Raw genomic sequence first — 16,254 nt, forward strand, 5'->3', positions numbered from 1 at the left:
CTTCAAATAATATAGGGATTATAATAGTAGGGCCATGAATTTAACATTTTCCATGATCTAAAGATGGTCAGACAATTTTTGATCAAGAATTAAAGTCCTGAAGTCACTTGTCTGACCTAGTTACTACAGTTTGAAACAATACTGCATTATTAGAAATATGAAAAATATGCATTATTGAAATACAAAATCACAAACAAGGTAATGTTTTTGAAAACAAACAGAATCAAATCACTGAGTCAAACATGATTGGCTATTTCTGAAATCTACCACTTCCTACCTATGAGATCTTGACCAAAGTTATGTAACCTTTCTGTGTCTCAGATTCTTCCCATAGAATCTGGGCCTAAGAACAATATCAAACTTACAGGTTTAAAAAAGGTGTTTTGAAAATGTTCAGTAAAAGCTAACTTCTTACTATGGTTTACTTGTACTTAGAAAAATAGCTCAAGCCCACTGTTTTATTTATCCTGGTCAAGTGAACTATCTGAACACAAAGACAGAACATTATTATTATATGTAACTTGATTATCCACTAGTGCCAGAGAAGAAAAAGGGTGTTAATAATCCAGAATGTCAGGTGGTAGAAAGATTATTAGTGAATGTCTTTGGAAGTGGGCTCTGTGACTTGCGTTTATGCATGGCCACCCTAGATGCCCTTGGAGTTCACGCCTTATAAACATGAGTGGGAACTGTCTGCCCTCTGCCTTTGTGCTTTTGTTCAGCACTACGGAGATGGAAAAATTCCGATCAAACTTCTCATAAAAACTTTTATATACCCATAATAGAAAATGGCAATCAAATATCCTAGATTTTGTTCTTTTTATTCCTCACACTACTTATTTTCCGCACGCAATCTTTTCCAGTACTTTGAAGGAAGGGGGTTTGCCTAGGATTGATTACTTCCTTCTTGGCTCTAGGGCCACAATTCAGGTAGTGGCCACCTGTTAAATAATGAGGGCTTTTTACTGATTTCATGGTCAACTGTCTTAAGGTTTCTCCAGGTGTGGTAAACTAAAACAAAATAAGAACATAGCACACTAACCAGCTGTTTAAGCGTTTACAGTAAAAATAAAATGTTGAACAATAAAGTCCAACTTGCTTACCAAATATTAAATAGTATTACACTGCTACAGTATTGAGGTACTGACACAGGAATAGATAGAAAAATCCATGTACAATAATGAAGCTGATCCAAAAATGTATGTAAGACCTATTACATCATAAAGGACATGTTTAATGTCGGTGGGGAAACACAGGACTATTCAATTGTGGTGATTAGTAATTTAGGGAAAAAAAGTTGTAACATTAACATACTATAATACACTAAATCAATTCCAGATAGATTAAAGATGTAAAATTAAAAATAAAACCATAAAATTACTCGAGAAAGATACAACTAGGTATTTATAATCCTGGGATTTTTAAAGGCCTGAAGATGAAACTGGGCAGAAAACACGGAGAAAAAGATTGGCAGATTTGGCAATGCAAATTTAAAACTCTTCAAAACAAAAACAAAAACCTCTATAAACAAACTGTAAGGCAATGACAAACTCGTAAAAATATATAAAGCAAATAATATCATTCTTAATATTTAAGAGCTTTTGTAAAACAATAAGAAATGTATAATCATCTTAGAGTATACAACTAACCATCACCAAAACAACAATGAAATATAAATGGCCAGTTAACATATTTAACAAGTTCACTTTACCAGTAAACAAAGAAACAGAAAATAATGCAGAGTAGAAGCTGGCAAAGACGACTGTATCTGTTTCCTGGGATATACTACAGCACATACATAAATAATACCTAGAGTATGGAGAACCCAGCAACTTCATACACTGCTGTAAAGGCATACATGACTCAATTTTCTGGAATTCAGTCCAGCAAAAGTGTCATCAAAGGCATACCTGAGCTGACAGAAATCAGCGAGTGGTTAGGTGAGGTGACTGGCTGAAAAGGGGCATGAGGAAACTTTCTGGGGTATTGTATGTGTTCTGGCTTGTTCTGGTGGTGTTTACAATGGCTGTATATAATTATTAAAATTCTAAAAATGAACAATAAGAACTGTGAATTTTTTAATCTGTAAAATATACCTGAATTAAAATAAAAAAATGCATACCTGGCTCAGCGGTTTAAATTCCTTTAGCCTAAGAAATAACAGTGGATACACAAAATTTTAATTACTGGATTATTCACTGATGAAAGGCTTATAATAAAAAGGTAAGTGTTCTTAGTCTAGACAAAAGCACAGTGATGATTACCTGTGGGATATAAGATTAAAACGATTTTTTCTTTTCTTTTTCAGTGTTTTATAATTCATTGTCCATGGGGTCACAAAGAGTCAGACATGACTGAGATCGACTGAACAACAAACAACAAAACTCTTTCTTATGAAAGAAAATGACACATTGTTTAAAACTGCCTTTAGAGAAATACAAACAAGACTACGTACAATTTATGTATAGTCTTTCCTTAAATTTTGCCTGAAATCCTACTACTTGGGTTTTCCTATCTTGCTTTAAGCATCATATAACTTCAGATATGGTTTGCTGAGAATTTCTCGATTGCCTGTGTACGATGGCAACTTCCAGTCTCTCATTTTATACCGGCTTTATTGCTGTTTGAAACTACCATTGAGAAATGACTTTTTAACTACATTGTGCTAATCCCAAGGACCTTTGCTTGCTCTTTAAACTAAAAAAAAAAAAAAAAATTATTTATTTGGCTAAACTGGGTCTTAGTTGCAGCATGTGGGATCTAGTTCCCTGACCAGTGACTGAACCTGGGCCCCTTGCCCTCTGAGCTCGGAGTCCTAGCCGCTGGAGCACCAGGGAAGTCCCTTAAACTTACTATTTAATAGAAGTAAACTGCTTATGCCTATATAGTTTTCTTTGTTCCAAAATGCTGTCCGTTGTGGGGAGGGGGGGAAGTTTCTGGAGAGAGTCTACAATCTATGATTGTGTATTCCCACTCTCCTCCTCTTTTTCTATGAATGCCATATTTGCATTAGCTGAAGTCTGTCAGACAGACTTCAGAATATTAAGCATTTTATAATCTGGATTCATCTAAAGAACCTGCTTGACTATACTTACCCCTTTTCTCAACAGATTTTAGAATAGAACCACTGAGCACTACTAGCCAATTTAATGACTATGTCTACATTCCTTCTAGGTCACAGATAACAAAAGTAAATGAACATTTGCCTTTTCTTTATGTTATTTTTTCTTTGAGGTTATTACAATGAGAGGACTGTATAACTAACATTTTGCCAGTTTATTTAGTTTGTGTTGTCTGGGTAATTTGGCAGGCTTTATCAATACTACCCTGGTACCATGCACCCTCCTTCTCTCACACCTAACATTTCCTGAGCATTTCCTAAGAGTCAGGCACTCTGTTGACTACTTTACATTAATTAGCTCATTTAACTCTAATAATAACTCTGAGGTATGTATTGTCATCTCTATTTTACAGGTGAAGAAACTGAGGCTTGCAAGAGAGGCCTCTTGCTGCAGTCATTGTGACAGGAGGGATTTGAACCAGGTGCTATAATTTAACAGACCACTGTATAATTAGGAAATGATTCAATATATGGCATTACAGACAGCCTCCATGAATGTATTTTTTTTTAAAGGAATGTGGCAAGTATTCTAAAGATGAGAATGGGTAATATACTCTGTAACCAGCTCCAGAAGACAGATATTATTATTTGGAATCAAAAGTCTCTGAAAGTCCTACTCATCCTACTAATTATTATGCTTTCTTCTCATCCTGCAGATTATTACTTCATGTTCAAATGACTGTTGAGAGGAGCTGGTGTTCTGGAGGCAGGATGGGCTCTTAAGTGTGACTGACAGCTTCACTATTTATTACTGTGTGATCTTGGACAAATGACCCGTTTGATCCTCAGTTTCTTCATTTATAGGATGAAAGTAATACTAACCTATCTGATAGAGTTAGAAATAAATCCACCACAGTTGCTCTCTAACCTTAGAGTCTTATGATGCTCTTGGGAGGTTTGAATAAGGGAAGATAGCAGGGTGCCTGAAATGCAGCACATGTAAATATTTGCTTTAAGAATGAATTGGTGGGATCCAGAGCCACCTTAATCTCCTACTACCAGTGTGTATGTATGTGTGTGCTCAGTCATATCTGACTCTGCAACCCCATGGACTGTAACCTGCCAAATTCCTCTGACCATGGGATTTTCCAGGCAAGAATATTGGAGGGGGTTGCCATTTCCTACTCCAGGGCATCTTCCCAACCCAGGGACCGAACCTGCATCTCTTGCATCTCCTGCATTGGCAGGTGGATTTTTCTTTTTACCACTGTGCCAGATGGGAAGTCCACTATCAGTAGAACAGCAAAAACAAAAAACCATAAAAAGGATGTATACTTACTGATTGTCAGATATTTTGTGTAATCTTACTGATTAATCTGAATAACTGGTAATTGGCTAAAAGTATACTTAACAAGTGGTTTTAAAAGAAATGATGAGATTTCACATTAAAGTAACCCTGAAGATATCTCAAAACAGAAAGTCTATGAAAACATAAACACTCCACAAGCAAAAAAAAAAAAAAAAAAAAACCACCCCAAAAACTGAATCTAGACAGACCTTACACCCTTCACAAAAATTAACTCAAAACTGACCATAGACCTAATGTAAAAAGTATAAAATGCCTAGGAGATAACATAGGAGAAAACCTACATGACAGTGGATATTTTAGATACAGTATCAAAGGTGTGATCTATGGGAAAAAAATGTATAAGCTGGACTTCATTAAAATTAAAACACTTCTATGAAACACGATGTCAAGTGAATGAGAAGACAAGCTACAAACTAGGAGAAAATATTTGCCCAAGATACATCTGATAGAGAACTGTTACTCAAAATATACAAAGAACTCATAAAACTCAACAACTAGAAAATTTTTAATTTGTTTGCTAATTAAAAAGTGAGCAAAAAACCTTAGTATCCACCTTACCAACATAAATACATAGATGGCAAATAGCATGCAAGATGATGATCAACATCACAGGTCATTGAGAAAGGTAAAAAGAAAGTGAAAGTGCTAGTTGCTCAGTTGTGCCCAACGCTTTGCGACCCCGTGGACTGCAGCCTGCCAGGCTCTTCTGTCCATGGAATTCTCTAGGCAAGAACAGTGGAGAGGGTAGCCGTTCCCTTCTTCATGGATCTTCCCAACTCAGGGATTGGACCCAGGTCTCCTGCATTTCAGATTCTTTACCAGCTGAGCCACCAGGGAAGCTCTGGTGATCAACATCACAGGTCATTAGGGGATTGCAAATTAATGCAACAACTGGATACTACTCCACAGCTCAGTCGGTAAAGAATCCCTGCAATGCGGAAGACCTGGGTTCGATTCCTGGGTTAGGAAGATCCTCTGGAAAAGGAAATGGCAACCCACTCCAGTATTCTTGCCTGGGAAATCCCATGGACAGAGGAGCCTGGTAGGCTACAGTCCATGGGGTCACAAGGGTCAACACGACTTAGCAACTAAACCACCACCACACTTAGCACAATGGCCAAAGTCCAAAACACAACACCAAATACTGCTGAAGACATAGAGCAGGGAATCCTACTCATTGCTGGTGGGAATACAAAATGAAACAACCACTCTGGAAGATAGTTTGGCAATTTCTTACAAAAATAAACGTACTCTTACCATACAATACAGCAATCTTGTTCTTGGTATTTATCCAGAAACATATGTCTACACAAAAACCTACACATAGAGCTTTATAGTACCTTTAATTGTAACTGTCAAAACTTGGAAGCGACCAAGATACCCTTTAGTAGGTAAATGGATAAATAAACTATACTACATTTAGACAATGGAACATTATTCATTGTTAAAAAGAAACGCGCTATAAAAAATATGAAAAGACATGGAAGAACTTTAAATATATACTGCTAAAGTGAAAGAAAAACTAGACATCAAATTGCCAACATTCCCTGGATCATGGAGAAAGCAAGGGAATTCCAGAAAAACATCTACGTCTGTTTCATTGACTATGCTAAAGCCTTTGAATTTGTGGGTCACAACAAACTGTGGAAGATTTGTAACAAGAGATGGGAGTACCAGGCCAACTTACCTGTCTCCTGAGAAACCTGTATATGGGTCAAGAAGCAACAGTTAGGACTGGACGTGGAATAACTGACTGGTTCCAAGTTGGGAAAGGAGTATGGCAAGGCTGTATTTTGTCATCCTACTTATTTAACATACATGCAGAGTACATTAGGCAAAATGCCAGGCTGGATGAATCACAAGCTGGAATCAAGAGTGCCAGGAGAAATACCAACAACTTCAGATATGCTGATGACACTCTAATGGCAGAGAGTGAAGAGGAACTAAAGAGCCTCTTGATGAAGATGAAAAAGGAGAGTGAAAAAGCTGACTTAAAAACTCAACATTCTCCATTGCTGCCCTGAAAATAAATTCATCAGTGCCATCTCTTCAGATTCCATATATATGTGTCAGTATACGATATTTATATTTCTCTTTCTGACTTACTTCAGACATACAGAACAGACCTGTGGGACACTGTAGGAGGAAGGGAGGGAGAAGGGGAGATGTATGGAGAGCATAACATAGAAATTTACAATACCATATATAAAACAGATAGCCAATAGGAATTTGCTGTATGACTCAGGGAACTCAAACAGGGGCTCTGAGATAAGCTGAAGCGTGGGTTGGGGAGGGAGATGGGAGGGAGTTCCAGGAGGGAGGGAACATGGATGTACCTATGGCTGATTCTTGTTGATGTAAGACAGAAAACCACAAAATTCTGTAAAGCAATTATCCTTCATTAAAAAATTAAAAAAACAAAAAAACTCAACTTTCAAAAAACTATGATCATGACATCTGGTCCCATCACTTCATGGCAAACAGAAGGGGTAAAAGTGGAAGCAGTGACAGATATTATTTTCCTGGGCTCCAAAATCACTGTGGATGGTGACTGCAGCCACAAAATAAAAGATACTTGCTCCATCCTTATGGCAGAAAATGAAGAGGAACTAGAGAGCCTCTTGATGAAAGCCAGACATCCTCGAGTCCAAAGTCAAGTGGGCCTTAGGAAGCATCACTAAGAACAAAACTAGTGGAGGTGATGGAATTCCAGTTGAGCTATTTTAAATCCTAAAAGATGATGCTGTGAAAGGGCTGCACTCAATATGCCAGCAAATTTGGAAAACTCAGCAGTGGCCACAGGACTGGAAAAGGTCAGTTTTCATTCCAGTCCCAAAGAAGGGCAATGCTAAAGAGTGTTAAACTATTTGCACTCATCTCACATGCTGGCAAAGTAATGCTCAAAATTCTCCAAGACAGGTTTCAGCAATATGTGAACTGTGAACTTCCAGATGTTCAAGTTGGATTTAGAAAAGGCAGAGGAACCAGAGATGAAATTGCCAACATCCATTGGGTCACAGAAAAAGCAAGAGAATCCTGAAAAAACATCTGCTTCATTTACTACTCTAAAGCCTTTGACTGTGTGGATCACAACAAACTGCGGAAAATTCTTAAGAGATGGGAATACCAGACCACTTTACCTGCTTCCTGAGAAACCTGTATGCAGGACCTGTTGCAAACTGGTTATCTGAAGAGGCTTTACAAATAGCTGAAGAAAGAAGAGAAGTGAAAATCAAGGGGGAAAGGGAAAGGTACTAAACACAGAGTTCCAAAGAATAACAAGGAGAGACAAGAAGGCCTTCCTCAATGAACAGTGCATAAAAACAGAGGAAAACAACAGAAGGGGAAAGACTAGACATCTCTTCAGGAAAATTGGAAATATCAAGGGAACATTTCACCTGAAAATGTGTACAATAAAGGACAGAAACGGTAGAGACCTAGTAGATGCAGAAGAGATCAAGAAGAGATGGAAAGAATACATGGAAGAACTGTACAAAAAAGATTTAATGAGCTGGATAACTACGATGGTTTAGTCCGTCACCCAGAGCCAGACATTCTGGAGTGTGAAGTCAAGTGGGCCTTAGGAAGCACTGCTGTCAATAAAGCCAGTGGATGCGATGGAATTCCAGTGGAGCTATTCAAAAGCCTAAAGGATGATGCTATCAAAGTGCTGCACTCAATATTTCAGCAAATTTGGAAGACCCAGCAGTGGTCACAGGACTGGAAAAGGTCAATTCTCATCCCAATTTCCACAAAGGGTAGTACTAAAGAATGTTCAAACCATCAGACAATTGCACTCATCTCCCATGTTAGCAAGATCATGCTTAAAGTCTTGGCGAACTCAGAACTTCCAGACATCCAAGCTGGGTTTAGAAAAGGCAGAGGAACCAGAGATCAAATTGCCAACACTTGCTGGATCACAGAGAAAGCAAAGGAATTCCAGAAAAACATCTACCTTTGTTTCATTGACTACGCGAAAGCCTTTGACTGTGTGGATCATAACCAACTGTGGAAAGCTCTCAGAGAGATGAGAATACCAGATCATCTTACCTGTCTCCTGAGAAACATGCATGGGTTGAGAAGCAACAGTTAGAACCCTGTATAGAACAACTGATAGGTTCTGGATTGAGAAAGGAGTACGACAGGGCTGTCTGCCGTCACCCTGTTTGTTTAACCTATACCCTGACCACATGAGAAATGCCGGCCTGGATGTGTTACAAGCTGGAATCAAGATAGGCAGGAGAAACTTCAACAGCCTCAAGAATGCAGATGATACCACTCTAATGGCAGAAAGCAAAGAGGAACTAAAGAGCCTCTTGAGGGTGAAGGAGGAGAGTGAAACAGCCGGGTTAAAACTAAATATGAAAAAACTAAGATCATGGCATCTGGCCCCATTACTTCATGGCAAACAGAAGGGGAAAAAGTGGAAGTAGTGACAGATTTCTTCTTCTTGGGCTCTAAAATCACTGTGGATGGTGACTGCAGCCATGAATCAGAAGATGATTGATTCTTGACAGGAAAACGACAAACCTAGACAGCATGTTGAAAAGCAGAGACATCACTTGGTTGACAAAGGTCTGTACAGTCAAGGCTATGGTCTTCCCAGTGGTCACATACGGTTGTGAGAGCTGGACCATAAAGAAGGCAGAGCACCAAAGAATTGATGCCTTTGAACAGTGGTGCTGGAGAAGACTCCTGAGAGTCCCTTGGACAGCAAGGATATCAAACCAGTCAATCTTAAGGGAAATCAACCCTGAATACTCTTTGGAAGGACTGATGCTGAAGCTGAAGTTCCAGTATTTTGGTCATCTGATGAGAACAGCTGACTCACTGGAAAAGTCCCTGATGTTGGGAAAGATTAAGGGCAGAAGCAGGATGAGGGTGTCAGAGGATGAGATGGCTGGATGGTATCACTGATGCAGTGGACATGAACTTAGATAAACTTCGGGAGATGGAGAGGGACAAGGAGGGCTGGTGTGCTGTGGTCCATGGGGTTGCAAAGAGTTGGACACGACTGGGTGACTGAACAAGAACAACAGTACCAAGTCTAGGTCAACGGTGTTGGGCACATTTACTTCAGAAAGCACCACTTTGGTACCACTTGAGAACAAGGATCACAATCCAGGATCTGGAATAAAGCTTCCCAGGACTTACAGATTGGGTCATACCCTCTGATAAGTGAGGACCACCGTGACACACACAGTGACTAAAGGTGCTCTAACTCAGCAGTTCTCAAAATGTTGAGGGTCACTGTCCCTGCAATGTCGAAATTATTTTCTATGAATACTAAGACATTATTTACCCTCATTATTCTCATCCTCTCATGAACGTGCAGAGAAAATTTTCAGAGAACACATGATGTATTAGATCAAAACAGAGTGGAATGCAGATATGAGAACCAGCTCTTCCTGTTATGCTGGACATAAGAGATATGAAAAAATGTAAATAAATACCACTCTTTTCAGTTTTTTTGCTGCTGAGAATATAATTATTTTCTGCTTTGAAAATATAATTATTCTTCATAAAAGTACATTACTTACATTAAATGTAATAGGTTCATTATTGTTATTTTGAAGTGATTTAAAATTTCTATTATTAATTCCTAATAAGCTAAATATCAATAAATATATTTCACATAAACAAATGCTCTTTGGGGTCCTCAAAATTTTTTAAGAGTATAAAAGTGGCCCAGAGACCAATAGTTTGAGACCTGCAGTTCTTCTTTTCACTAAAGGGTAAAGATCTCTTAGGTGGCTAATCTGGGCTTTCATTAGCCTCATAGTCTCCTTATAGCTGTATTTGTGTTTGCCTACACCAACTTGGCTTCCCTGGTAGCTCAGCAGGTAAAGAATCCGCCTGCAATGCAGGAGACCCTGGTTTGATTCCTAGGTTGGGAAGATCTGCTGAAGAAGGGATATGCTACCCACTCCAGTATTCTTCGGCTTTTCTGATGGCTTAGCTGGTATAGAATCCACCTGCAGTCTGCAAGACCTGGGTTTGATCCCTGGGTTGGGAAGATCCCCTGGAGAAGGGAGTGGCTACCTACTCCAGTTTCTGGCCTAGAGAATTCCATGGACTTATAGTCCATGGGGTCGCAAAGAGACATACATGATTGAGCAACTTTCACTTTCAGGCTGCTGAACAGATGGTGGAGTAGAAGGACTTGCCCTCATCTTATCTTGGAAGAAAAGCTTGCTCCTAGGAAGAAAAGCTATGACAAACCTAGACAGCATATTAAAAAATGGAGACATTAGTTTGCCGACAAAGGTCCCTATAGTCAAGGCTATGGTTTTTCCAGTAGTCATGTATGGATGTGAGAGCTGGACCCTAAAGAAAGCTGAGCACTAAAGAATTGATGCTTTTGAACTGTGGTGTTGGAGAAGACTCTTGAGAGACCCTAGGACTTCACGGAGATCAAACCAGTCAATCCTAAAGGAAAACAGTCCTGAACATTCATTGGAAAAACTGATGCTGAAGCTCCAATACTTTGGCCACCTGATGTGAAGAACTGACTCCTTAGAAAAAGCCCTGATGCTGGGAAAGATTGAAGGCAGGAAGAGGAGGGGGCAAGAGAGGATGAGATGGTTGGATGATATCACCGACTGGATGGACATGAGTTTGAGCAAGCTCTGGGAGTTGGTGATGGACAGGGAAGCCTGGCATGCTGCAGTCCATGGGGTCGCAAAGAGTCATACATGACTGAGTGACTGAACTGAACTAACACCAAGTTATTATCCTTGCCTGGCAATGTGCTGCTTGAAGTGGGGAATACAGTTAAAATACTCATTTGTTGTCACAGCACCTTTCATTCAACACATGACCAAATCATACACAGTATGCATTACATTTGTAATTATAGTATTGCATACAAAAGGTGTTTATAGCTTTGCTAGTACAAGGAATGAAATGAGGCTATATCCGTTAATGGTATCTTATAGTGAGGTCCAAATTTGTCTAACAGTTTCTAATCTTTTTTTAAATCTACATTATTAAATTTTCACTGTGTTGGATACTCAAGACAACTGGTACTTGTTGCTTCTATGCTATGCTAACGTGGTTCTCAGAACTCTAGTCTTTAGCAGAAACAAACTGTCTGGCTGATAGACAAAACTGATTTTTAATGCAAGCCAAAGTGTAACAATAAAATGGGAAAAAAATTCTAGATCCTAAAGTTCTAACACAAAGGATTATCTTGAAGACTTTTTCAGAACCAAGAACAAGGATACTTAGAGCTGACAATCTTGAGGAGTTATGTTGAAATATGTACCAGCTATTGATATATTAAAAACAGAAGCAAACCAGACTGGGTATTTTTTAAAAGTTTACAAGGGAAAAGCATTTCTTCTGAAATGTTATACTCTTTCACTAAGCGTTACAAAGTACCATAATTAATTCTTACGATTCTAACAGTCCTAAAAGCAAGTCATAAAAAATATATTTACTTGGGAGTATAAATTGGAATGACATTTTGCTAGGGCCACTTGAAAATATTTAGCAGAGTCTAACATGCATACCCACTGACTAAGCAATTCCAGTTTTATAAATTTATCCTGAGAAAACTGGCAGTGACACAGATATAAGGATGTTCATTACAGTGCTGTGTATACTAATAAAAACTGGAAAGAGCCTAAACATCCAACAACAAAGAACTGACCAAGTAAAACGTGGTTCAGCATTTAAGGGAATACTATATGGCCACAATACAGAATACAAACAGAACATCATAAAGTTTTATATCACAAGGGAAAGTATTTATTATACATAGCTGAGGGGACAAAAAGCAAATTATAAGACTGTAGCATTATATAATCTCATTTCTGCTGAAAATATGCATAAGTATGTGGAAGGGCATATATACATGCATAAATTAATACCACTTATTGTTGAGTTTGGGATCACAGGTGATTTACTTTACTTCTTTTGAGGAATCTATACTCTGGTTTTTCTACAGTGAATATCTTTTCCTTATATAATAAAATCTTTACTTGAGGTGGTGATGGTGGTTTAGCTGCTAAGTCGTATCCAACTCTTGTGACCCCGTGAACCGTGGCCCGCCAGGCTCCTCTGTCCCTGGGATTCTCCAGGCAAGAATACTGGAATGGGTTGCTATTTCCTTCTCCAATTTACTTAAGGCAACCATTGCAATTGTTAGTGTTTTCCTATTCTTATATTACTGAATATTGTGTGTACTAAGGGAAAGTGGTGAAGGGAGAGAGAGAAGAGAAAAAGGGATGAAGGCAGATAGACATTTATACTGTTTATTATTTTATCATGTACATTTGTTGTGAAGTTTTATGTTAACGATCTGGAAAGAAGTTTCAATGGAACACAGTAGTGAATAGTTAATGTTCACAAGACTGCAGTCTACTCTCATAGACTTAATTTTTTCCCCTCCTCTTGGAATGCTAATTTTGTTGCATAAGGAGCAGGTGGCTTTCTTTTTTTTATAAGTCTCCCTACTGCCTTGTCAGACACAACTCTCAAAACTTTTTTGGGAGCTAACCAAGCTTTATCTAACTAAACTCAAAATGGCATATGGACTTCATCTACATGGTCATATGAATCCTTTGGCTGATAACTCCTGCTATGTATCTAATTGGTTTTTATAAAATCCATGTTTGAAGTTGGTTTCTATATCTAGAAGAGTGTGTGATGTTATGGGATTAGGATGGGAAGAAGGAATGTCATGGCCAAGAGGTTCCTTTAGCTGCTGCACTAGAATCTGGTGCCCACCACTGCCACTATCAAATATTGGCAGTATATATCCCAGCAAAGGAGGAATGCTAATCGTTCTGAGTGAAAATTTTCTATCACGCACTTCAGCTTAGATCTACTAATAACACTTTCTTAAATGCCTTGTTAGACAGTGAAATCTGGGAATAATTATCAAACACCATATACGGTGTTTACAATAGAATCATATTTCTTTTCTTTCTCTCCCCTTCCCACTTTTTTTTGCATAAAAAGTAGAACGCAGCTGAATGGTACCCAAATGTCTGTTGTATACCATGCCAATACAGCAGCTCGGCCAAAAATGCGAATAGAACAGTTTGCCAAGTAAAAGAAAACATAACAAATTGGTAATGGTTTCTATCTTGACAGAAAATGAAAATGATCCCTCAATGTGTGGTCACTCATGCGGACACATAAAAATGTCTTAGAAGCAATCATTTTACCTCAGATAACAGGCCCTGACAGTGTTGTACAGCACTGGCTGACTTTCACTTCTTAGAAAAGTGGCAAGCGTGACCTACAAAACAGTCTGGGAACCATGTAATTTATGCATAACACACATGCATATGCCATGCACTCATAATATTTGCTATAAATCATTCTGAATATAAGACATCTTTTCCTAGTGGAATATATTTTGTGAGAGATGATCTAAATCACCAGGGATTTGATAAAGCTGAACTGGTTTATACTGGTTTATTTATGAACAGAAGTGATGCCATTGCTTATCAGGTTACAAAATTTCAATAGTTTACACTGCAACAGAAAGGCGGTAGATAAGAGCCCCATATTTTTTAATTAGATGTTAGATTAAAAAAAAATACAAAAAGTGTGTAGGTACATAGCGTAGACTTTTGACTTTCTGGTTGCTGCTGCTGCTGCTGCTAAGTCTCTTCAATCATGTCCGATTCTGTGCGACCCCATAGATGGCAACCTACCAGGCTTCCCCATCCCTGGGATTCTCCAGGCGAGAATGCTAGAGTGGGTTGCCATTTCCTTCTCCAATGCATGAAAGTGAAAAGTGAAAGTGAAGTCACTCAGTTGTGTCTGGCTCATCGCGATCCCATGGACCTTAGCCTACCAGGCTTCTCCATCCATGGGGTTTTCCAGGCAAGAGTACTGGAGTGGGGTGCCATTGCCTTCTCCAGACTTTCTGGTTAGGTGACTGTAATTGGAAGCAGAAAGGAACCCCCTGAAGACCTGGTAATGGTTCCTTTATCCTAATGCCTCTTCCTTTACCACTTATTTTTGTTTCCTAGATGGAGAACTAGCCAATTTCTAGTTCTAGTTCTAGATTTCTAGACCTGTGATTATTCCCACCACCACCCCCAATCTGGTGAAGTTTTCCCGTTTGTTTTAACTTTCTAATGAGGGTGTTAGAATATTGATTGTATTGTGAAATCACATCAAAAATAAGAATGACCCTTTCAAAAACACTAATTGATATCTGATGCTAATGAGGGATTCAAAATGAGAGGATATGGAACCAAGGGACTAGGTAGAACCTTGGGAAGTTAAATGGTCTTGCCAAGTTGAAAGTAAATTTGAATCCTGTGGGTTATGAGTTTCAAATGAAATTTCTGGGTTTAAATTTGTTGGTGACTTTCCTGTTCAATAAAAAAGGACTTAAATGGCTTATAAAAAGGTTAAAAAACTTATTGGGCATCAAACTGCTCTTACAAAACACCATCTTGATGAGTTAAGTGTAAATGAATCAGAAACACATGGATCGTATTTCCTTAAAAAATGCATATGGATTCAAAAATAAGAGGAAGAGGACTTGGCAAAACATTTTTTTTGTGTGGTGGCTGAACCCGAAACATTTGAAAGATATTTTGAGACATTCAAGGAATCCAAAATAAAACTAAACCTGTCCGGTCATACAAAAAAACAGAGAGTTCTGTGCAATGTGCATTTATCTCTGGGGGTCACTCACCACTCATTGAGCCTTCACCTTTGGCAAAGAACTATGGGATGAGCCAGCTTCTGTCTTAAGCAACTTTGAATTTAAGTATAAGCAAATACACATAAGCAATAGAAACCTATTAAAAGAGACTTAGGGTTTTACAAACATTGGCATCATAACCCAAATCATACAGAAATTACAGACTGAGAAATACAAAAGTGCTTTCATCCCATTCAACTCATCACCACCTGGTCCTTTTGATTAAAGTTAGATATAGTTGCAGAGTCTTACTTGCTTAAATGTTTTCTTAGCAAGTTGTTTTTATGTCCTTTTAAATGTGTGTTCCAGCCCTCTTTCCTCCACCCTCTAGATTTGTGAGTGCTCAACAAATCTTGCTGACTGGTTTCCTGGAGCATGGGAGTGCTGAACAGTGTTTTGAAAGGGGGAGAGACGCTGTTTGGCAGAGGGGAGTAAGGCTGAGGTTCTGGGTTGGGGTGATGGCATACTGTGACAGTGCAGAGGCTCCAGAGAGTGAGTCATGTGTGGGGGTGACCCACTGGCTTGCTTGCAGCAATGTGCCTGAGCCAGGGTGTCGTGGGAGGTGGAGGCAGTTAGGTGTGGGGAGGCCTAATATACTGCATGTGAAGTCAACTGGAGGACAGAGGAGAATGATAAGAGAAAGCACAATTCTTTTTTTTTTTTCCCCTCCAATATAGGATAAAGTGCTAAGCACAGGACATTAATCCCTTTATTTCTTATCAGTGTCTTTTAAAGCTGAAAAATATCCAAAGATAAAAATGAGTTAACTGTGTATGTATTGCTAGGATCCAGGAGATCATAAATTTGAAGAGGAACTTAGTAGGATTATGAAATGGACTAATGAGTTCTAAAGTGTTTGTGGGAAAGTGTAAAAAAATTAATGACTCGGAATCTTCTAAGACTGTTTTCTAGTTGTTAAACGTGAGTCTTATCTTTCCCATGATATTAGACAAGTATTTAGGGCAAGGATAGTGTCATATATTTCCTGTGTATATTCTACTGGATAATACAACAGTGGGAATACACAAAGCATTATGCTTACTGAACTGAAGTGGAGTAAAAGGAGATTGAGACCATATAAGATGAGGATATAATTGAATGTAAAGTCTGAAAAGAAAAGATGCTATAATAAAACTGTTTTAACAG

The 16,254-nt window shown here is 38.6% G+C and overlaps 2 protein-coding genes across 10 annotated transcripts in view; one reads left to right on the forward strand and one right to left on the reverse strand.

Moving 5' to 3' along the window:
* The window catches only part of ADAMTS6 (ADAM metallopeptidase with thrombospondin type 1 motif 6), a 429,734-nt gene extending 427,277 nt beyond the window's left edge, over positions 1 to 2,457 (forward strand). For all 4 annotated transcript variants that reach the window (XR_009491879.1, XR_009491881.1, XR_009491880.1 and 1 more), the window contains exon 37: positions 2,309 to 2,457. The gene's annotated coding sequence lies outside the window, so the exon portion shown is untranslated. The remainder of the gene's footprint in view (positions 1 to 2,308) is intronic.
* CWC27 (CWC27 spliceosome associated cyclophilin) overlaps positions 1 to 16,254 on the reverse strand; it is a 283,204-nt gene that overhangs the window by 39,206 nt on the left and 227,744 nt on the right.

This window comes from Bos taurus, chromosome 20 (assembly GCF_002263795.3).
Source record: "Bos taurus isolate L1 Dominette 01449 registration number 42190680 breed Hereford chromosome 20, ARS-UCD2.0, whole genome shotgun sequence".
Taxonomy (NCBI): Eukaryota; Metazoa; Chordata; class Mammalia; order Artiodactyla; family Bovidae; genus Bos; species Bos taurus.